Source organism: Giraffa tippelskirchi, chromosome 6, assembly GCF_054371585.1.
Source record: "Giraffa tippelskirchi isolate mGirTip1 chromosome 6, T2T-mGirTip1v1.2.pri, whole genome shotgun sequence".
Classification (NCBI taxonomy): domain Eukaryota; kingdom Metazoa; phylum Chordata; class Mammalia; order Artiodactyla; family Giraffidae; genus Giraffa; species Giraffa tippelskirchi.
Genome location: NC_137280.1, coordinates 88,282,593 through 88,305,478, shown reverse-complemented (window position 1 = coordinate 88,305,478; position 22,886 = coordinate 88,282,593). Strand labels below are relative to the sequence as shown.

The following is a 22,886-nucleotide window of genomic DNA, read 5'->3' as shown; positions in this document are numbered from 1 at the left end:
ATGGTATGTATTGGACCTAGTTAAAGTGTTAGACACTGTTGTGTCTGACTCTTTTCAACCCCATAGACTGTAGCGCACCAGGCTCCTCTGTCCATGGAATTCTTCAGGCTAGAATACAGGAGTGGGTAACCATTTCCTCCTCCAGGGGATCTCCCCAATCCAGGGATCGAACCCAGGTCTCCTGCACTGCAGGCAGATTCTCTACTGTCTGAGCCACCTAGGGTGGGCTCTAAATCCAATGATGAGGCATTGTTCTAAGAGGAGGCAAAGACACACAGAGAAAAAGATGGAGATAGAGACTGAGGTGATGCAGCTGCAAGCCCAGGAAAGCCAAGGATGGCTGGCAGCCACCAAAAGCCAGGAAATAGGCAAGGAAGGATTCTCCCCTAGAGCTTTCAGAGGGATAATAGCCCTGCTCACACCTTGAACTCAGATTTCTAGCCTCCAGAACTGTAAGACAATACAATCCTGTTGTCTTAAGCCACCGTTTGTGGTCATTTATTACAGCAGCCCTAGGAAGCAAACATAGCTGTGTTCTCCACAATGAGCTCTGAGACACCTTGATTTGAGTACAAGTGATTTACCTGGAAGGCGACTGCAGGAAGCACTGGCAGGGGAGGTGAGGGGGGGAGACGGGGGAGGGAGGGCGCCCAGCAAAGAGTGTATTGATGGGGACTTCCCTGGTGGTCCAGTGGTTAAGAATCAGCCTTCCAATGCGGGGCATGTGGGTTTGATCCCTGGTTGGGGAATTAAGATCCCATCTACCAAAGGGCAACTAAGCTTGCATGCTGCAACTAAGATCCCACACAATCATTTTAAATAAATAAATGTTTATTTGTTTGTTTGTTTTAAAGAGTGTAGGGCTTCCCAGGTGGCCCAGTGGTTAAGAATCTGCCTTGTAATGCAGCGGACACCAGGTTCCTTCCTGGTCTGGGAAGATCCCATATGCTGAGGGGCAACTAACATGGTGTGCCACAACTACTGAGCCCACATGCAGCAACTACCACAGGCTGTGTGCCCTAGAGCCTGCGCTCCATAAGAGAAGCCACCACAATGAGAAGCCCACGCGTTGCAACTAGAGAGTACCCTTGCTGGCTGCAACTAGAAAAAGCCCTCGAGCAGCAACAAAGAGCCTGTGAGCTGCAACAAAGACCCAGTGCAGTCAAAACTAAATAAATTTTTTTGATTAATTTATTTTTTATTGAAGGAGAATTGCTTTACAGAATTTTGCTGTTTCTGTCAAACCTCAACATGAATCAGCCATAGGTACACATATATCCCCTCCCTTTTGAAGCTCCCTCCCATCTCCCTACCCATCCCACCCCTAAAAATAAATAAATTTTTAAAAAGAGTATATTCATGAGCAGGTTATACTGGAACACCTAGAACTTAATTCTCCCCTCTCCCCGGAGACCTGTGGAGCCTGCACCTCAGAGTCATCTCATTAAGGGTTGAGGGAGCTGGGGTGTGTTCTTTGGTTGAAGGATGCTCACAAGGGAGTGGATTCTCCGGAATGTCTGGTTACTCCCAGGCAGGTCTGAGCTGCCTCTGCAGCCAGAGAGAGCTGTCAGGCAGAGTTGCAGGCGCTGGTGATATGGAGCCATTGGACCGATGCGCACAGTGCAATCTCTAAATGTCTCCCATCTACCCGCACTCTTGTGTGACTCCTCCTTGAGTGTGGGTGGGGCTCTACGACTTGTTTTTAACCAACAGAATGTGGCAAAGGTGGGAATTCCCTGGTGGTCCAGTGGTTAAGACTTAACCTTCCAATGTAGGGAGTGCAGGTTCGACCCCTGATTGGGGACCTAAGATCCCACATCCCTTGCGGCCAAAATCAAAACATAAAACAGGAGGAATATTGTGACCAATTCAATAAAGACTTGAAAAATGGTACACATTAAAATAAAAAATCTTAAGAAAAAAGAATGTGGCAAAGGTGATGGGATATCCCTTCTAAGACTAGGTTACAAAAACTCAGTGGCTTCCGTTTGGGGATCTTCTCACTCTTGTTCATTCTGAGGAAAGCCAGCTATCATGTTGTGAGCTGCTCTTTGGAGAGGCCCACACTGCGAGGAGCTGAAGGAGGCCTCCAACCAACAGCCAGTGAGGGACTGAATCCTGCCAACAAAGAGTGAGCTTGGATGTGGATCCTCCCCAGTCAGTCCTTCAGATGAGACCATGGCCACAGCCGCCATCTTAGTTGCATCTGTGCAAGAGACTCAGAGGGACCCAACTAAGCCACACCTGGATTCCTGAGCCACATAAACTGTCAAATAATAAGTGCATGCTGTTTTAGGCCACTAGGTTTTGGGATAATTTGTTATGTGGTAATGCTGAGTGCCACAGGGACGGGGGGGAGGCATATAAACAGTGACTGGTGGGACTTCCCTGGTGGTCCAGTGGTTAAGACTTGGAGTTCCCAAAACAACCCCTGGTTGGGGAACTAGATCCCATGTGCTGCAACTAAAGAGGCTGCAGGCGGCAACAAAGATCCTGTATGTTGCAACTAAGACCTGGCACAGCCAAATAAATTTTTTTTCTAAGATAGAAAAAGCGTAATTAAAAAAAAACAAAAAACAGGGCTCCCTGGGTGACTTAGTAGTAAAGAACCCGCCTGCCAATGCAGGAGACATGAGTTTGATCCCTGATCTGGGAAGATGCCACATGCTGCAGAGCAATTAAGCCTGTGCACCACAACTACTGAGGCTGTGCTCTAGAGCCTTGGAGCCACAACTACTGAAGCCCATGTGCCCTAGAGCCTGAACTCCACAACAAGAGAAGCCACCGCAATGAGAAGCCCACACACTGTAACTAGAGAAAAAGCCCATGCAACAACAAAGACCCAGCAGAGTCAAAAACAAATAAATATTTAAAAAACAAAACAGTAACTGGTAAACCATCCACTTGATCACTCTAGACTTCCCCTTCTCTCACATCTTATATCCAGTCCATTCACAAGCCCTGTCGATTCAAACTCCAAAATCTATCTTGACTCCATAGACATTTCCCCACTTGCACTGCCACTAGCTCATGTCAAGCTGCTTCATCAAAGCAGGAGTCCCTCCTCCCCATCAGTCTCCATCCAGCTGATTCTCTACTGCTAAGAGGATTTTGTATCATAAATCAGACCCTGGCATACAGTAGGTACTCAGTAATGATGGAGTAAAGTGTCAAGTCAGGCTAGACTGGATCTCGCATCACCCCCTTTCCCTTCCTGTACCTGCATAAGGAAGAAAATGATAGAAGGGAAGAGTTCTTAGTCCACTGGTGCTGACCGTATGGCCCCTGGGGGGCAGTTTGCTGGCCTCACATCTTTCTCCATGCACACACTCTGCCAGTGCTGCCCACTCATGTGTGGAAACAACACTCATTACACACTTACTGTGCATCTAACTTCTGAGTATCTGACAGGTATGATCTCATTTAATCCTTGAAGTGAGTGAGAACAAAGCCAGAGGCATCAAACGTCTTGTTTTCAGACTATGTTACAAAGCAACAGTAATCAAAACAGTACAGTATTGGCATAAAAAAAAGACACTTAGACCAGTAGGATGGAATCAAGAGGCCTAGAAGTAAACCCATATATATCTGGTCAACTAATATTTGACAAAGGAGCCAAGAAGACTCAATAGAGAAAAGGTAGTCCCTTCAATAAATGGTTCTGGGAAAACTGGATATTCACATGCGAAAGAATGAAACCAAATCCCTTTCTTACATCACTGGTAAAATGAACTCAAATGGATTAAAGGTTTAATCCATCATATACACAGTACTGTATATAAAATAGATAAACAATAAGGACCTACTGTATAGCACAGGGAACTACTTGATACTCTGTAATAATCTGTATGGGAAAAGAATCTAAAACAGAGTGGATATATGTGTATGTATAACTGATTCACTTTGCTATATACTGAAACGAACACAGAATTGTAAAACAGATATGTGTGTGTGTGCTGTGCTCAGTCGCTCAGTTATGTTGACTTTTTGCAACCCTATGAACTATAGCCCACCAGGTTCCTCTTGTCCAGGGGATTTTCTAGGCAAGAATACTGGAGTCGGTTGTCATGCTCACCTCCAGGGGCTCTTCCCAACCCAGGAATTGAACCCACATCTCTTGCATTGCTGGTGGATTCTTTGCCACTGAGCCACCAGGGAAGCCCTAAACCAATTATACTTCAATTTTTAAAAAAGACATAATCCTTGAAATGGTCCAACCAGGTAGGATTGCCACTATTCCCCATTTTACAGTCAGAGAAACTGAGGCACAGAGCAACAAAGTCATTCACTTATAACTGATTCAGCCAGTCCTAGGTTGGACTGGGATTTGAACCCAGGCAGTTTTAACAGCAGCACTGGGGTCTTCACTGAGATTCAGCTTGTGTTGCACATGTAAATTCTCTTGCTTTTGGCCAGATGGACATTACTGAGTGCCTGTGCACCTAAAGGGAGGTACACCCCTTTGTTTTACCAGAAGATAGTTCTGTCATGCTGGGCTGCATCAGTGAAAGGCCATTTCTTGCTCTCAGGGAGGTTCTTGACTTGCTGGAGAAACAAGGACATCAATAGCCTTAAATTCTCAGTAATGACAGCAGCCACCTAACCCTGTACTGAGAGCACTTGGAATGCATTAATTCTGCCTGGGGAGATTCTGGAAGGCTGGAAGGGCTTCGCAGTATGTGAAGTGATGCCATGTCCATGGACAGAGGACCCCTGTTGTCCACCTTTATGCCTTGGGACTGCAGAGAGTGCTAAGCATACAAAAGCCAGGAGTGGGCAAAAGATTTCCTCCAAGTCATTGAGCTGAAAGGCTTCCCTGGTGGCTCAGACAGTAAAGAATCTGCCCGAAATGCAGGAGACCCTGGTTTGATTCCTGGGTCAGGAAGATCCCCTGGAGAAGGGCATCTCTACCCACTCCAGTATTCTTGGCTGGAGAATTCCACGGACATAGGAGCCTGGAGGGCTGCAGTTCATGGGGTCACAGAGTCGGACATGACTGAGCCACTAACACTTTCATGGAGCTGAAGTCACCACAATGAGAAGCTTGTGCACTGCAACAAAGAGTAGCTCCCACTCGCCACAACTAGAGAAAACTCATGTGCAGCAACGAAGACCCAGTACAGCCATAAATAAATAAATAACAAAAATTTTTAAAAAAGAAACATATCATCTCACAGTTCTGGAGGTCAGAACTCTGAAATCAAGGTGTCAGCAGGGCCCTGCTCTCTCTGAGGTTTCTAGGGGGGATCTCTCCATGCCTCTCCCAGCTTCTAGCGGTTGTCAGCCATCCTTGGCATTCCTTGGCTTGTAGACACATCACTCCAGTCTGTCTCCATCACCATGTAGCATTCTCCTGTTGTGTGTCTGTGTCTCTTTCCTTAGAAGAAATGTATACTATAATCCAGTCATATTGGATTAAGGTCCCACGCTACTCCAGTATGACATTATTTTAACTAAACGCATCTGCAACAACCTTCTTTCCAAATCAGGTTACATTCGGAGGTACTGGGAGTTAGCACTTTAACATGTATTTTTTTTGGAGGTGGGACACAATTTACTTTATAACAGTCTCCCTCCCTTATAGACTGTTTTTTGTCACCTCTTCCTGGGCTGCACAGGGGCCCAGTTAAATGCATACACTTCCCCATTTTTTTTTAATGTTGCAGTGCCTGAGCCTCAATCTTTATTCTGTTAATATAAAAATGTTAATAAATAGCTACCCTATCCCTGGTGGCTCAGTGGTAAAGAATCTGCCTGCCAATGCAGGAGACTGGGTTCAATCCCTAGGTCGGGAAGATGCCCTGGAGGAGGAAATGGCAACTCACTCCAGTATTCTTGCCTGGAAAACCCCATGGACAGAGGAGCCTGGCAGGCTACAGTCCATGGGGCTGCAAAGAGTCAGATATGACTTAGTGATTAAACAACAAAACCCTATCCTGAGTATTTTTGGAGATCCAGAAAAATTCAGTGTCATTATATGGGAATATATTGGGCTACAAATATAAAAATACCTGAACAGCAGTGGCTTAAACAAAAAAGTTGCTTTTTTTTTTCCTCACCAGACAATCTGGAGTTTGGTGCTGCTGGAAATCACTTAGATTCCCATGGTCACCTAGATATCCCTCTAGATCAGTTGTGTAATCTTCAACCCAGCTCGTTGCTGTTGCTAATCCCCATTTTATATATAAGGCAAGGGAGGCTCCTATAATATGCTCATCCTTCCCTGAACCCCTCAGCCAACTTTGGCTTGGGTTTCATTGGCTAGAAATGTGTCCTTCAGCCACACTTATGGCCAACGTGAAGCAAGGGAGGCTGGGCCAGAAGCATAGAACAGGGAATCTGCCAACCAGTCAGAGCAAATACTCTGTTAGCAAAGGAAGAAACCAGGAGTGTTGGAGGCAATAAAAGTTATCTCTCACAATTCTCCCTGCCTCTAGATCTAGAATTATATATTATATACAATATTATATGATATGCAATTACATATATAATATACAATTACATTACGCACTAAATATTAATACTAGGTATTATGTTTGTAGACTCACTGAATTACTGCAAAAAATAGTAATAGCGCTTATTTCATAGAACCCTCAACATCTGTGAAGTACATGCTATTATCATCCCATTTTACAGATGAGAAAACTGAGACTCAGACAGGTCCAGTAGAACCTCTTTTATTCATTCATTTAACAAACAAGTATTGAGCATCTATTCGATACCAGGTCATTTGGGTACTGAGAATAGAGCAGTGAATAATACAAAGATTGCCCCCTGAAGTATTAGCCCTCAGGAGGGCATACATTCTAGTTGGGGGTGGGGCTGGGAGGGAAGGAGAGAGGGTACTCAAAAATAATAGAAACAAAATTAGTTTTGGGAATACCACCTAGTGTGGGCCACGCACTGTTCTGAAGGTTTTCCATCTGCTAAGTCACTTATTCACTCAACAGTTGTATGAGACCAGTTTTATTACTATCCCCATTTTAAAAATGAGGGGATTGAAGCTCAGAGAAGTTAAGTAACATGCCCAAGGTCACACAGCCAATAACTGTGAAACCAGGGCCCTTGGATTGCAGAGCCTAAGCTCAGGTAAGTAATATAATGTCAGGTGGTGATAAAACGAGTGATGGCAAACAACCTGGTGATGGCTTGGGAAGGTCCTTCTGAGGAGGTGGCACACTAGCACAGATGTGAATAAAGGGAGGAGGGAGCTGTGGGGACATCTAGAGAGAACACCCAGTGGGAAGCCTAGAGGTAGGAGCATGCCGGGTGTGTTTGGGGTTTAGTGAGGGGCCAGTATAAGGGTTTCCCAAGTGACGCTAGTGGTAAAGAACCTGCCTGCCAATGCGGGAGATGTAAGAGACTTGAGTTTGATCTCTGGGTCGGGAAGATCCCCTGGAGGAGGACAACCCACTCCTGTATTCTTGCCTGGAGAATCCCCATGGACAGAGAAGCCTGGTGGGCTACAGTCCATAGGTTTGCAAAGAGTTGGACACTACTGAGCAACTAAGCATGCATGAGGGGCCAGTGTGGCTCTAGCAACAGGCCTAGGGATTCTTCTACCCAGTTTGCACGTATGGCCTTTCAGCATCATAAAAGTCTCATGACATAGGTTTTCAAAGCTACCTTCATTTGACAGATGGGGACACTGAGGCTCTGAATGGTTAACCAAGCTGCCGGGGGGGGGGGGGGGGGGGATAGATGCAAAAAGAGGTGAGGCCTGGATCTGAACCTAGGCAGCCAGATCCCACTGCCCGTCCCCATGGGAAACAGTAGGCAGAGAGTGCCAGCAGGCTGGGAGGACTGCCTGGAGGAGGTGGATGTCACCAGGACCTGGAGGGACTTGAGGAGTAGGGAGTGGGGTAGGGAAGGTGCTGCATGGAGCGTAGCACTGGAATCCATCCCTGGGGGCAGTTCTTCAAGGGCAGATTTCCGTCGGCCTCAGCGTCCGGTTCCCCCATGCAGGATCTGCTTAAAGAAAAGGCAGGGATGTGAGCTTCATTAGTGCCTCGGAAGCCCCAGGAGCCCCCGGGGGGAGGGGAGGAGGACAGAGGGGGAGAGGGGGATGAAAAGGGCCGGAGAAGGGAGCCATTCTAATTTTGGCACACCTGGCAGGGGGCACAGGGCCACTGAAAAGGAAGCAGCTGGGGTTGGCTGGGCAGGCCCCCGTCATTGTTCCAGCTGGATCCGCTGTCTGGGCTTCAAATGCAAAACCAGAGTAAGGGGGGGTGGGAGGGGGAGCCCGTGGCCTTTGCTCCTCCTTTAACAGACCAAAGGACCCTGGCGGCTTAGCTCTTTTTCCTAATTTAAAGATATTTTCAGGCGTTTGGGAGCTCCCCTATGGTGAAGCAGGAAGGCTGGAAGAGGGGGAGGGGGGCTTGAAACTCACATCGTGGTCGCCATGGAGGATGGGGAGTAGGCCAGGAGCCGAGGGGTGGGGGGGCTGAGGAGGAACTGGGGGTGGGACCCTTGGGAGGGGTGAGGCGATCCATACTGTGACTTTGACTCTCTTCTGCCTCAGTTTTCCCTCTCTGGAACCTCGGCTTGCCTCTCCAGAAGGTAGGATGGATGTAGATGTACCCAAACCTCCTTTCTGCTAAGGAAAGGGGGCTCTTTGGGGTCAACCCTGGAGGCCTTGAGTTGGGGGACACTGCGGGTATTGCCCCATGCCAGTCCCTGGGCAGGGCAGGATGCCCAGAGAGAGGCGGATGGAGGAGGTTGTTCCCTCTTAGTTTGCCACCCCTGGTGCCAGGACAAGAGGGTTAGGAGACAGGCCAATGGGGTGCAGCCACCTCCATGTGGGGGGCAGTGCATGGGAACCAGCAATGAACCAGCGGGGGGCCTGGGCTGGAGGGCGGGGAGGAGCCCCGCGACAGCTTGGGGTGGGGGTGGGGTGGCCCTTCCCCCGGCCCAGGCTCCCCTCACTGCCTCCTTCTCCCATTTTCTTTCACTCCCTCCTTCCCTCGCCCCTCCCACTCCAGCTCATCTCCCTTCCTGGCCCCCCGCCCTCCCCGCTCCTCACCTCTCCCCCACCCCCGTCTCTGGCTTGCTCTCCTGTCACTCTTGGGGCCACCTCCTCGGGCTGCCTTTCTTTTCCCTCCTTCCGGGTCCCGGCCATCAGCACCTCCTCAGTGCCGCGCTCCCCGCACCCGTCCCCAGCCCGCCGTCCCTCCTCCCTCTGACTGGCTGCCGCCTCCCCTTCGTTCTCCCAGCCCCTTCCCTCCCTCCTTCTCTCTCCTCCCTTCCTTCATCCCTTCCCACTTTCCCCAGCAGGAGAGAGGGCCGCACTCCCCGCTCCTGCCACCCCCTCCCCGGGCCGGCGGGCTCGGCTCCGCGCCCTCCCCTCCGCCGGGGCCGCCGCCATCTTGCAGGATGCCAGGGAGGAGAGCGTGCAATCGAAACAATACATCTTTTATGAAGCGCCTCCTGCCCCTGGGCTGGAAATCTTACATTAACGCGGCATTGATTTCCCCCGGAATAGAGGGGCCTCGGCCCCCAACCCCCAACCCAGAGGCTTGGGCTCTATGGGGCAGCCCCCGCAGGTGGGCTCGCTCGGCCGCGGGGGCCGCCGGGGACACGGCAGCCAGCCTTGGGCGTTGGTTCCTAGAAGAAGGGTTTTCGGGCTTCTGGCTTTCTAGTCAACTGAAGGAGTCCCTCGTTGGCCTTGGCCTTGGCCTTGGCCGGAAAGGGATCTGGAGACCCTGGTTTGCCCCTGGGACCCGCTTTCTGCTGCCACGCCGTCTGGGACACGTGCCCCGCTCCCAGAACCCACCGTGGCTGCTCCTCCCCTCCCGGCCCAGTTTCCTTCCCCTCTTCTCTAACATCTTGCTGCCTCACTCCCATCCTTTCCGTTTGCTGCCTCCCTCATCCTCTCTAGTCCTCTCCCCGTACCCCGCCACCCCGCCCCTCCCCCCCGCTGACTGCGCCCTCCCCCCACACCCCCTTCCCTGCCTGCTAATGACCGGGAAGCCGGCAGCTCCGCGGCTGTTTCCGGGGGAGTCGAGTATGCAGCCAGGGGAGATGCTGGAGCTGTTGAGGGTTGGACTCGGCGGGGGGGGGGGGGGGGGGGGGGGAATTATACACATCAATCTAGGATAATGACGTTGGTGCTAATGGGGCTGGTAGCCGCAGCGCCCAACCTCCCCCTCCCCACAAAGATCAGGCGGGACTTGCAGGGTCTCTGAGGACCCATGGCCCCTGTCATCTCTGAATGGGCTACACTGGGTGTACGGGGTCCAGACTAGTTTGGATCACCTCTGATACATCCGGTCACTGGGTCTCCTTTCAATTTGCAGCTTGCCGCTTACCAGCCCTGCAGTCCAGGGAAAAGTAGGGTCCGACTTAAGGACAGATAGATTTTCTGGGTCTGAGGCCCCCTCTACCCCACCAGCACCCTGGATCCCCACCTCTGGGTCTCCTGAGGTCACTCTGCCCACAACCTGACATCTTTCATGTAATCCCACAACCTGACATCTTTCCGCGTAATTGACAATCTGAAGTCTTTCATATAATTGACAAATCAGGCTTGACTTTTCTTCCATGTTCCCCATTTCTGAGCTGTGTGACCTTGAGCAAGTCAGTTGACCTCTCTGAGATTCTGTTCCCTCCAAGTTGTGGATGATGATGTGCATGCATGCTAAGTTGCTTCAGTTGTGTCTGACTTTTTGTGACCTATGGACCGTAGCCTGCCAGGCTCCTCTGTCCATAATAACCATCTTCAAATAGAACGTGAACTCACTAACTTCTTCCCATTTCTGTGTCCCCACACCCTTGTCCTGTCCCTGTCAGGATTACTTGGCTTATCACGGTTGCCTCTGCCTTGAACTCCCTGCTTCAACCCTCTCTCCTGTCAGGATGGAGTATTCAGGATGCTGCAGTCCATCCCCACAGCTCTTAGATTCAATTCAAATCCTTCACTCAACCTCTTCTGGATCCCTCTCCCATTTCTTACTCCATTTCAGCCCCACTGAGCCTTTGTGCTAGCTGTTCCCCCCACCTCTGGAAGCACTGTTCCCCCTAGATTTTACATGGCTGGTTCCACTTTCATCTTCAAGCCCCAGCTCCATCTCACCTCCATGGGATCTTCCCCACCACCCCCAGTTGCTCTCCATCTACCACTTTTCCAGCACCCTCCACCCTCTGATCCTGCCTTGGTTTTGTATTTTCATGTGTACAGTATGCCTCACCACTTGCCACTGGAATACAGTCTCTTTTTAGACCCTGACTCTTGTTCTCATTGTGTCCAACAATTTCTGTTCGATTTTCAGATATGTGTTGAATAAGTGAGTTAAATAAGAATGTTGTGACTATTTAAGGGTATGACTGATGTACACAGGAAATCCTGGGTTCATACCCCAGCAGGGCCTGTTGATTTTGGGCTTCCCTCGTGGCTCAGATGGTAAAGAATCTGCCTGCAATGCAGGGGACCCAGGTTCTATCCCTGGGTAAGGAAGATCCCCTGAGGAAGGAGACAGCAACCCACTCTAGTATTCTTGCCTAGAGAATTCCACAAACAGGGGAGCCTGGCGGGTTACAGTCCACGGGGTCCCAAAGAGTTGGACACAACTGAGCAACTAACACTTTCACTTTTCACTTCACTGATGTAAAGTCCTTGACATGTCACAGGTATTCAATAAACCAGGGCACCTGCTTTCTTCATGATGATGAAACTGGGAAAGGATCGTCTTGTTCTTGTGGTCACTCCAAGCCCAGAACCTGGGGAGAAAATTCAGAGTAGGGCATGTTCTCCCAGAAGGAGGAAATTTGCAGTAGGAGGAGGAGGGGATGACAGAGGATGAGACGGTTGCATGGCATCACTGACTTGATGGACATGAGTTTGATAGAGTTGGTGTTGGACAGGGAAGCCTGGGGTGCTACAGTCCATGGGGTCACAAAAAGTCGAACACTGAGTGACTGAACTGAACTGAACTGGTATCTGACAAAGGACTCATATTCAGAATATATAAAGAGTACCTACAAATCAAGAAAACCAAACTGATAGAAGAGTTGAAATGACAGTTATCAAAATGGCCAATAAGCATTTGGGAAAATGCTTAGTGTCATTGGTCATCACAGAAATGTAAATAAAACCATAATGAAATATCACACTCACCAGAATGGCTAAAATGAAAAACTGCTAATGCTAAGTGTTGTTGACAGAATGTGGAGAAGCTGGAACCTTGATGCACTCTTTGTGGGAATGTGAAACGCTATAACCACTTTGCAAAACTAGCACGATTTCCTAAAACTACACATAACACCTGCCTTACTACCCACCAGTTCTACTCCTGGGTATTTACCCAACAGACATGTGAACTTGTGTTTCCCAAAAGACACATACAAGAATGTTCATAGCAGTTTTATTCACAGTAACCAATTATTACAAACAATTCAAATATCCATCAACAGTAGAGCAAGTAAACAGAGTAACCCTTACAAAAAATACTATACAACAACAAAAAAAGAACAGGCTAATAACACCAGAGGTTGAACATAACATGAAAGACACAGATCCAGAAGAGGACTCACAGTATGGTTCCACTAATATGAAGTTCAAGCACAAGTGAAACTAACCTGTGATAATAGAGTCAGATTGGGGAATACTGACTTCCAGGAAAGGGTGTGAGGGAACTTTCTGGAAGAATGGACCTGAGCTCTCTTGAGCTGGGTGGTATATACACACAAAAATTCATCAAGCTGAAATAAAATCTGATCCCTTTACCTTATGCAAATTATACCTCTTTCAAAGGGAAGAAAAGGATAAGAGAGAAACAAAAAAAAAAAGTCCCCTAGAGCTATAAGTGACCTATATGCTGAGTGAATCCTGACACTTCCTTCCTCAAACGTTTCACAACAGTCTTCGGTGCAGACAAAAGTTGGAAAATTTAAGCAGCCCCAGATTCAGGAGGGAGGTCCAAGGGTGGGAGTGCCTCTCTCCCACGTCCTGGGACTTGGATTTCTAGTCTCCACTGGCCCTGGAGAGTAAGTGGTCCAGTCTCAGAGCAAAAGAAAGCTCTTAAAGTTTCTTTTCTACCCCTCAACTTCTCCAGCCCAAGCTGTGGGTCCAAGCAATGTTTCTGTAACAGAAACTACTAGTGAGTCTGGTTGCTATGGCAATGGGGCCAGGAGGCCCCCAGGAACCGTTGCTTCATCTCATCGAATGCGGGGCGGGGGAGGAGGGTGGCTTTTCCCCCATAAAAGTGAAATGAGAATCAGGAGAGAGGAAGCCCCGCTCCCTCTGATTTGAAAAAGATGCTTCCCCCTACCAGTTTTGCCCCAAACCCCTCTCTGATTTGGAGAGAAAGGTCTGAGTGGAACTCAGTGGTTAAGAAGGGAGAGAGAGGGGACTTCCCTGTTGGTCCAATGGCTAAGATTCCAAGCTCTCAATGCAAGGGGCCTGGGTTTGATTCCTAGTCAGGGAACTAGGTCGCACATGACTCAACCAAATATCCCACATGCTGCAATGAAGATCAAAGATCCCAAGTGCTGCAACTAAGACCCAGTGCAGCCAAATAAATAAACACATTTTTTTTTAAAGGAGAGGGATGGGTACACGTGCTCCCTGGGTTATACTAGCCACCCACTCCCACCCACAACCAGCTCCAAGAAAAGCCCAAGAAAATATAGTCTTTCTCCAGCTCTGACATTCTTCCGTTTGTTCATTTGTTCTTTTCCATGGGAGTTATGGGGTGGTGGGTAGAAATAGCACTGCGTTTGGTAAAGGAAGGTCAGGGGTCCAGCAGCCTCACTGTGGGGCCTCAGCTCATTCTTTAACCTTCCTATTTCCGCTTTCACAAAACTGAATCTCTAAATCCTACTTTATAGTGTTAGTGTGAGACTTAAGTGGATTAACATGGGAAAAGCGATTAAACAACTTGTAGCACACAACTATCACTCAGTACGCCTATTACTGTTTTTATGTTCCTGGTCCTTTTATGTGTAATGATGTAGGTAACTCTCACAGTGACTTTGTGGTGTAGCCATGATTATACCCATTTCATGGATTAGGGAACTGAGGTTTGAGCACTCTTGGAAATGAGTGCGTTCCCCAGACTCTCAGTAATCCTGGACCCTTGAACCACCCAAGCTGACAGCTCTAAAATGGACCCATGGCCCCCCACTGAGGGTACAGAGAAGGGCTGCCTGCCCTCTGCCTCCTTCTCACTTCCTGTATGTTAAGAGTCACAGCTGCTTCAGGACTTGTATCTGGATGGCTTCCTGATCCTGTCCCTTCCTCTTTTACATTCCAGAGGGGATATGAGGTAGGATAAATTAGTTCCATGTGGCCTTGAAGACCCACTTTCAGGACTCCCCTGTGGTCCAGTGGCTAAGACTCCAAGCTCACAATGCAGAGGGCCTGGCTTCGATCCCTAGTCAGGGAACTATATCTCACATGGCTCAACTAATTCATATGACACAGCTAAAAGATCCTGCATGCCTCAACTAAAGATGTCATGTGCTGCAACTAAGACCCGGCACAGCCAAATTAAAAAAAAAAAGACCCGTTTTCATTCCCCTCCATCCAGCTTGGGATGCTGCAGTGGATCGGAGTCTCCCTGGTCCTCTGGCTTCCAGTGGATTCAGGAGGTACCCAGTAGGTGATGGTGGATGGGAGAGGCAGGGGGACAGCTCTAAGCCTGTCCTGCAAACTGGTCACTCCCCTGATCAGAAACCACTGTTCCCAGGGGTGGTAATGGTTCCCCAACCTCACAGGGCCCCAGGTTGCATGAAGGAACTTTTCCTACAGCTTCCTTAAACTTTTTTTTTAGCTACACCATGAGGCCTACAGGATCTTAGTTTCCCAACCAGGGATTGAACCCGTGCCCCCTTTAGTGGAAGCTTAGAGCCCTAACCACTGGACCGCCAGGGAGGTCCTTTCCTTAATCTTTGTAACAGACCTCAAGTCACTTCCCTAAACTGCAGAGTCTGCTTTCCATGCAGTTGTTGTTGTTCAGTCGCTAAGTCATGTCCGACTCTTTTCAACCCCACGGACTGCAGCACATCAGGCTTTCCCGTCCTTCCCATGGGGACCCTAACCAAAGAGGCTTCTTCCTCTTGAACTTTCCTCTTACCTATATTTAGGGAGAATTTTTAAATATTTGGCTTTTATCTTATGACAGGCAGGAAACACACTCAGTGTATACCAGAAGACAATAAGTTCTGCCCTTACTTCTGGCCTTGAGGAAATCACTGTTGATCTTTAGGTGTTTAATCCTTCTAATCTTTCTCAGGGCAGGATTTTGGGTTAGACAGAGCTGGGACTTGTCCCAGCCTGACCACTATATGCTGGGTGACTTTGGGAAAGTTTCTTCACTTTTCTGAGCTTCCATTTCCTTCTCTATATATGGCGTTATTATAGTACCCATTTCATTGAATTGCAGGGAGGTACAAATGCCCCGGAGCTGATAGATGTCAGCTCTTGTTACTTATATCAATGTTATAGGTAGTTCTTCAAATCCCCATTAGGTTTTCTGTAAATAACAGGATCTTAGTCTTCCTTTTTGTGGCGTAAACAAGTTCTGATCTTGCTCAATAGCCCTCCTCAAACCTCACAAGGTTGTTCCTAGGCTGCCATGCTTTATGAGATTTTGCGTCTGTTTTCGTAGTTTTCACACTGGCCTCCTCAAAAATTCAAGTTAATATCTAAGTGACAAGCACCATGCTAGACACTTGAAAGATACACTTTTCAGTAACCCTTATGATAACCCATTTTACAAAAGAAGGAATCCAGGCACAGGCAGGATTTCCTCCCATCTGTTGCCTTCATTACTGTTAGTTTGTCCACCTTGATTAGTTCCCTTTGCTCATTTAACATAACCAACTATTACAGTAGTTATTATTGTGTCTAAACTATGAGTAAATAGGCTATAAGTCAGGGCCACAACCATAAGTCCAATTCAACTCCACAAAAAGATACTGACCACTCACCCCATGCTGGTCTTCATGCTTCTCAAGATAAGATTAATGGGATCCCCATCTTCCTGGAGCTTATGGACTTTCTGGGTTATGTGCTTTGGCTGGTAGTATGTGCTTCATTGCCTAGTTACTTCTTCCTTTCATTTGGATGCTCAATTGACTTCTAAGTGGTTAAAGGTGCCATAAAAATGCCTGGGGACAATATGGTGGTGTTATTGGTGTTACATTGTCTAGCAGTCTGAGCAGGTCAGGGTATGGGGAGAAAGTAAAAGAAATTGTAGTTCACAAGGGTGGGGGCCCAAGCTTTTGTTCCCAGATTCATCATTTACTTTTTTTCTTTTTAATTAATTATTTTTATTTTTGGTTGCACTAGGTGTTGCTTTGTGGGCTTTCTCTAGTTGCCTTGAGTGGGGGCCACTCTCTGTTGTGGAGCACAGGCTCTAGGCGCATGGACTTCAGTAGCTGCAGCATGCAGGCTCAGTAGTTGCGGTTCAAGGGCTCTAGAGCACAGGCTCAGAAATTGTGGCGCACCGGCTTAGTTGCCCTGCAGAGTATGGGGTCTTCCCGGACCAAGGATAGAACCCTGCATTGACGGATGGATTCTTAATCACTGGACCACCAGGGAGTTCAGTTCAGTTGCTCAGTCATGTCCGATTCTTTGTGACCCCATGGACTGCAGCACGCCAGGCTTCCCTGTCCATCACCAGCTCCTGGAGCTTACTCAAACTCATGTCCATCGAGTCAGTGATGCCATCCAACCATCTCATGCTCTGACCAGGGAAGTCTTCATCATTTACTGGTGATGTGACCTTGGACAAGCTCCTTCACATTTCTGTGCCCTGTCTGAAAAGTAGATATTGTGTTACCGACTGCTCCCAGATTGTGGTCAGACCTGAGAAGCTAACTAAAGCTTTCGACAGATAGCAGCACGCAGCAAGCACCCAATAAACGATAGTGACGATTCCGATGATTCCCTCCAGGCTACCCCAGGAGCATTACCGGGATGGAAGACCCAGATTCAGAACCTGAGGGCTGGTGTGGAGGAGTAAGGGGGAAGCCAGGACTCCTTCCCTTGCTTTGGGGGGCTGCTTGAGTACTTGGGTGGGGGTGGGATGGTACTCTGGCCCAACCCCTGCAAGCCTGTTAATTACCTCTCTGGGTCAGGGGTCTTAACGAGCCCCTCCGGGGGATCTTGGCCTAGCTCTCTGTATATTGATCTCATCTAATCTCTCAGCAGGTGGGCGGGTCTCTAAATCCTCCTTAACTCTCCTTTCCTGCCCTTTCTGGGCAGGGAGGCCCCAGGCAGGGTTTAGCTTGCAGGAATCAAGCCTGGGAAGCCTGGGAAGCTTTGAGGTAGGGGGAGCTTCTCGGCCCCCTGTAACAGAGGAGGGGCAGTGTGCGGTGTGTGTGTGTCTGTGTGTATTTATATATATGGGAATCCCCCTGGGAAGGGCAGGCGGGCACTTCTTTCCCTCTGCCTGCCAGCATGCCAGGACACTGCCCGTTTCTCTCCCCATCTGGGAATCCACTGATGTGGCTGCAAACCCCAGGTAAAGGGCCCCTCCTGGTCAGGGTGGCCGAGGCCTCCCACCGTTCCCACAGGGGCCGGATGAGGATTTCAGAGCTGGCAAGCTGCACCGCTCTGGTGCCTCCTTGAAGCCGAAGCTGCTGGAGGAAGCCTCCTGGCCCAGGAGCTGCCTGGCTGGGCCCTGTTGGTGTAATTAGGCTGCGTCCATGGAGGGCGCCTGGACTTTCACTGGAGTTGCCGGTGCTTTTCGAGCCCTTGGGTGATGTTGACCTTTCAGGGGTCTACCTGGATGCCTAGGAGGCCTCAGTTCCCACTTTGGAAGGGAGCTCCAATTGGATGATGGGAAAACCAGCACCTCTGCATGATTGCTGGCTCTCATGGGCTGGGTTGAGGGGGAAGTTTGTGGGAGGCTGGTGGGACACGTGGGGGTGCTAGTGGGGGACACAGGGGCAGCCTCAGAGAGGCAGGCTGGTGACATTTTAAAAATATTAATTAATTAATTTTGGTTTTTGGCTGCACGGGGTCTTCATTAGACTTTCTCTAGTTATGGTGAGTGGGGGCTACTCTCTAGTTGCAGCGCTCGGCTTTCTCATTGCTATGGCTTCTCGTTACAGAGCTTGGGCTCTAGGGCTCTTGGGCTCCCGTAATTGGGGCTCGAGGGCTTAGTTGCTCCTCGGCGTGTGGGATCTTCCCGGACCAGGAATTGTACTCGTGTCCCCTACGATGGCAGGTGGATTCTTAACCGCTGGACCACTAGGGAAGTCCCTGGCGGCAATTTTACAAGCTCTGTAGACAGAGCAGCCTGGATTTGAATTCTGCCTCCATCCCTTTCTGCTGGCAGACACGGAGCGGGTGACTTTGCCTCTGAGAGCCTGTTTCCTCACCTGTGATCTGTCACTTCCTCTATTTGGGTTGAGAACTGAGTGAGTGAAAGGACTTGGTTCCAAGTGAATCAAGAGAAAAGGATGTCAGTCGGCAGATACATGAAGGACAATGGGAGGTATGGCAGACTCCTGCCTCCGGGAGGTTCAGGGCTGCAGGCTGGAGCCGACAGGAGCACTTGCCCTTGCCCAGGTAGCATGGATGGTGTGGGGATGGGGTGCGTCTCTGCAGGGTTGGGGGGTGCCTGTTGGCCCAGGGCAGGCTCCAGCTCACATTTCCCACCCCAGAATACATGACGGAACTCTATGGTCTTGTCCAGGTTCAGGATCAGGCACAAGTATGCCCTGACCTGGACCTCAGTGATTGGACAGCCCTGGGACACACCTGGTGCACACCTGGAGCATACCTTCCAGGTTTCTGGCCACTAGTCCATCTTGATCCTGCTCAACCAGTGTCAGAAGGACAACAGGCATCTGACTAGAATCACCTTTCCTGCTGAAACACAAAATTGGGAGCATGCACAGGGTGTTCACTATGGGCCAGGCATGATCCTCAGCACTTCACACTCATTATGGACTCACAACAGCCAGTGCTGCTGGCCAAGAATTGTGCTTCCTGCCCATCTTGTGGGTGAGGTCATGTGACTAGTTCTAACCAATGAGCTGCAAGTGGAACTGACACATTATTCCCATGCTAGGGCATCTAAGTGCCTGTGCAGGAACTTCCAAAGCTCTTATTTCCTTCTGGTGTGACAGCCAGAAATGTTCCAGAATGTTGCAGAATGTGAATGCTCTACTAATGACTATGATGTGCAAAGCCTCCCCTCAATGACCCAAAACAGACATGAAACATGAGTGAGAAATAAACTTTGTGATTTTCAGCCACTGAGACATTGGGTTTTTTTTTTTTTTTGCAGCCAAGCCTAGTCTTGCCTAATGGTTTGAAATTACACCCCCATTTTACAGGTAAGAAAATTGAGGCAAAATTTAAGTCACTTGCCCTCAGTCATGCAGCTGGTAAGTGATGCTGTCAGAGATAGTGTCTTGGAACCTGACTCTAGGGACTCTGCTCTGATTTCTAAACTGTCTCTCTGGGTGAGATGCAGTCATTCTGGGGACCAGGAATGTGTGGAAAGTTCATAAACCACAGTGGATTCTGGGTGGGGTTGTTTCCTCCTATCCTCTGATTGTTTGGGGATTTTCATTTCTTTCTCTCACGAGCACTGGCTCTCCTAGAAGGTTTGCCTCTATCACATCCTCTGGGGGAGACACAGGAGGCTGGATAAAAGGACAGGGAGCTTTCTCCTCCCCAGTCCTCACTCAGAAAGTTTAATTCATTTGCCGTAAACTTGACCTTCTGGGAGCCCAATCCTTCCAGTCCTAGCAGACTTCCACTTCATTCCCCACCTCCTACACCCTCCTTGTGGGAGCCCCAACCATTCCTCCACTGCTACCTGTACGAGCATCAAGTATTACGGGGAGAAAATTTCCAAGGCCAGAGAGCAGAGCTCTGAGCTGAGGTTTTAGAAATGTCCTTTCACCTCTTCACCCAGCCTGCTTCCCTTCCTCTTCCAGGGCCTGCGAGGTCCTCCTGAAGACCCCAGAGAACCAGAACCATGCCCCCCACCTGCCCTCAGAGATTCCCAGGGATACCTATCCAGGCAGGGCTCAGGACACCTCCATGCAAACCTCAGCAACTCCTGCCCTGACCAGTTAACTCAATACTTACTCTACATTAAATACCAATTGGGCCAATTTTCTGCTGTAATTAAAACCTCTGCAGATGTGTTCCCTGCTCATCAGTGATGAGTTTATTAACGTCCAGCTCTGAAGGAATGTGGGGCAGAGGGAAAAACAGAATGGGGCTTGCTCTGGGACTGGGAGAGTGGATGCTGGGAGAGGCTGAGTTTGAAACTGTTCAGTCTCCTTGTTTGGCTCCAAGCAGGGGGCAGACAGCCATGTTTACAAAAGTGTCTGCCTCTCTGGATTTTCTGTTTCTACAGTGGAAACTCAGAAATATCTGCCCTGTCCCCCTTATCTTCTGTGAACCTGGGCCTGCCATATATAACTGATCCTTTTTTGAAAATCACGTTTTATTGACTACTGACAAACAGTGTGTCTGGAACCTGTAAACACAGCCCCTTATAGCTCAGCAATCTGGGCTTGTTTGTTATGTAGCATAACCTAGGCTGTCCTGACTACTACGTATTATATCTCCACTTATAGATAGTGAAACTAAGGTCCAGTTTGCTTACTAATATAGGAGAGACCAAGATAGTTCTTGCCAAGGGAGCCCAGATCCTGGAGACAGACCTTTGAGGTGGATAAGAGAAGCAGGCCAGGCTAGTCCTCAGTTCTGCTCAAGGTGAGTAGTTCATGACTGCTAGAGGGTTGGAAGCTCACTGCCTGGTACACTCATGGCAGCTCAAGCAATCAGCTCCTTCTGATCATCAGAGAACACCTGCACAGTGGAGCATGATTCAGCCCTAAGAAGTCACTCTACTTTTTTTTGTAATTAGGAGATTTTATTTTTCAGAGCAGTTTTACGTTTATAGGACAACTGGATGAATAGTGCAGACAGTTTGCATATCTCTCCTGCCAATTTCTCCTATTATTAACATCTTGCATTGCTGTGGCACATTTGTTGCAACTGATGAACCAGTATTGATTACTAACTAAAGTCCACAGTTTACATTAGGGTTCACTCTTGGGGTTACACATTTCATGCAAGATTTCACAGATCCACCATGAAAGTTTCATACAGAATAGTTTCACTGCCCTGAAAACCCTCCTGTGCTCCACCTACTCATTCCTCCCAACTCCACCAGAACTCCTGGCAACAAGTTTCTTTGGACTGCCTCTATAGTTTTGCCTTTTCCAGAATGTCATATAGTTGGAATCAGAGTCTGCAGCCTTTTTAGACTGGCTTCTTTCACTCAGCAATACATTTAAGTTTCCTCCATGTCCTCTGGTAGCTCATTTCTTTTGATCAATGAATATGGCTCCATTCTTTACTTTTAAACATCTCCTTCATCACCAGGGCTCTACCTTGTTGCCCAGTGTTTGTTGCTTTTGTAGGGAAGACCCCAATTTAAGAGACACCTGGGAAGGAAAAACCTCATGGAATAAGGAGGCTGTCTTGGACATCTGGAGTGGGGTCCGATCCCCACCATGGCTCAGGATCACTTCCAACTTCTTGCTCTGAATCCTTTTAGTCACCATCTCCATGTTTCACCTTTCTGGGGTGTGCTGGGATGTCTGCTAGCAACTCTGCACCTCTGGGAACTACACATCTAAAACTCCACTGTCAGCAGGGCTATAGAATGCAGTCTACAATTAAGAGGCATTCATGCAAGATTGGTGAGACAGGAGAGAAACAGGAGCCATCCCTGCTCTGGTCCATGGCAAGCAGCAACTCAGGGCTTACAAATGACAGTTGTGAGGTTTCTTCTGGGCATCATCCTGCAAACTCCCGCTTTGATGTTGAGGCTGGGAGTTGAAAAAGCTGGCTTGAAACTTCAACATTCAAAAAACTAAGATCATGGCATCCGGTCCCATCACTTCATGGCAAATACAAGGGGAAAAAGTGGAAACAGTGACAGAATTTATTTTCTTGGGCTCCAAAAACACTGCAGACAGTGACTGCAGCCATGAAATTAAAAGACGCTTGCTCTTTGGAAGAAAAGCTATGACAAACCTAGACAGCATATGAAAAAGCAGAGATATCACTTTGTCAGCAAAGATCCGTATAGTCAAAGCTATGGTTTTTCCAGTAGTCATGCATGGATGTGAGAGTTGGGCCATAAAGAAGGCTGAGTGCTGAAGAATGGACGCTTTTGAATTGTGGTGCTGGAGAAGGCTCTTGAGAGTCGCTTGGACTGCTAGGAGATCAAACCAGTCAACCCTCAAGGAAACCAACCCTGAATATTCATTGGAATGGCTGTTGCTGAAGCTGAAGCTCCAATATTTTGGCCACCTGATGTGAAGAGACAACTCACTGGAAAAGACCCTGATGCTGGGAAAGATTGAAGACAGGAGAAGGGGGCAACAGAGAACAAGATGTTTAGATAGCATCACCAACTCAATGGACATGAATTTGAGCAAACTCCAGGAGATAGTGGAGGATAGAGGAGCCTGGCGTGCTGCAGTCCATGTAGTTGCAGAGAGTCGGACATGACTTAGCGACTGAACAACAATGATTCTCCATGGTTCCTGTAGGCTCTGCCTTCTTGGATGCTGGCAGGTCTTCCTCTAACCCTTCTAGTTGTTTTGCAGGCTGATTTCCCACATTAAACCCCTTCCTGTTGTATACCTAGAGTGGATTTTGTCTTTCTAGCCTGAGCCTATCCAATGCAGTGGGATCCTGGGGAGGATGGCCTCTCAGACTACTGTAGGGAAGATCTCCAGCCTGGCCATTCATGTGCTCTCATCACTCAGTTCCTGGCTCTTTTCGGGGTCACCTTTCCTGTGCCTGTAGCAGCCATCAGAACAACGCACAGAAAAGTCTTAGAGCCCACCTCATCCCTACCTTTATAACCTCCTTTACAGGGTCCTTATCCATC

At 48.6% G+C, this 22,886-nt stretch overlaps 2 long non-coding RNA genes across 3 annotated transcripts in view; one reads left to right on the top strand and one right to left on the bottom strand.

Annotated features, from left to right (window-relative positions):
* LOC145510384 (uncharacterized) overlaps window positions 1-22,886 on the top strand; it is a 56,087-nt gene that overhangs the window by 15,874 nt on the left and 17,327 nt on the right. The window lies entirely within an intron of this gene.
* On the bottom strand, window positions 6,662-9,743 carry LOC145510380 (uncharacterized). 2 transcript variants are annotated; one of them, XR_014056983.1, is made up of 3 exons: window positions 9,023-9,743; window positions 8,109-8,199; window positions 6,662-7,968 (listed from the first exon to the last, which is right to left on the bottom strand). It is a non-coding gene; the product is annotated as an uncharacterized LOC145510380 (long non-coding RNA). The 2 variants fall into 2 exon arrangements; XR_014056984.1 differs by having other exon boundaries at window positions 9,451-9,743.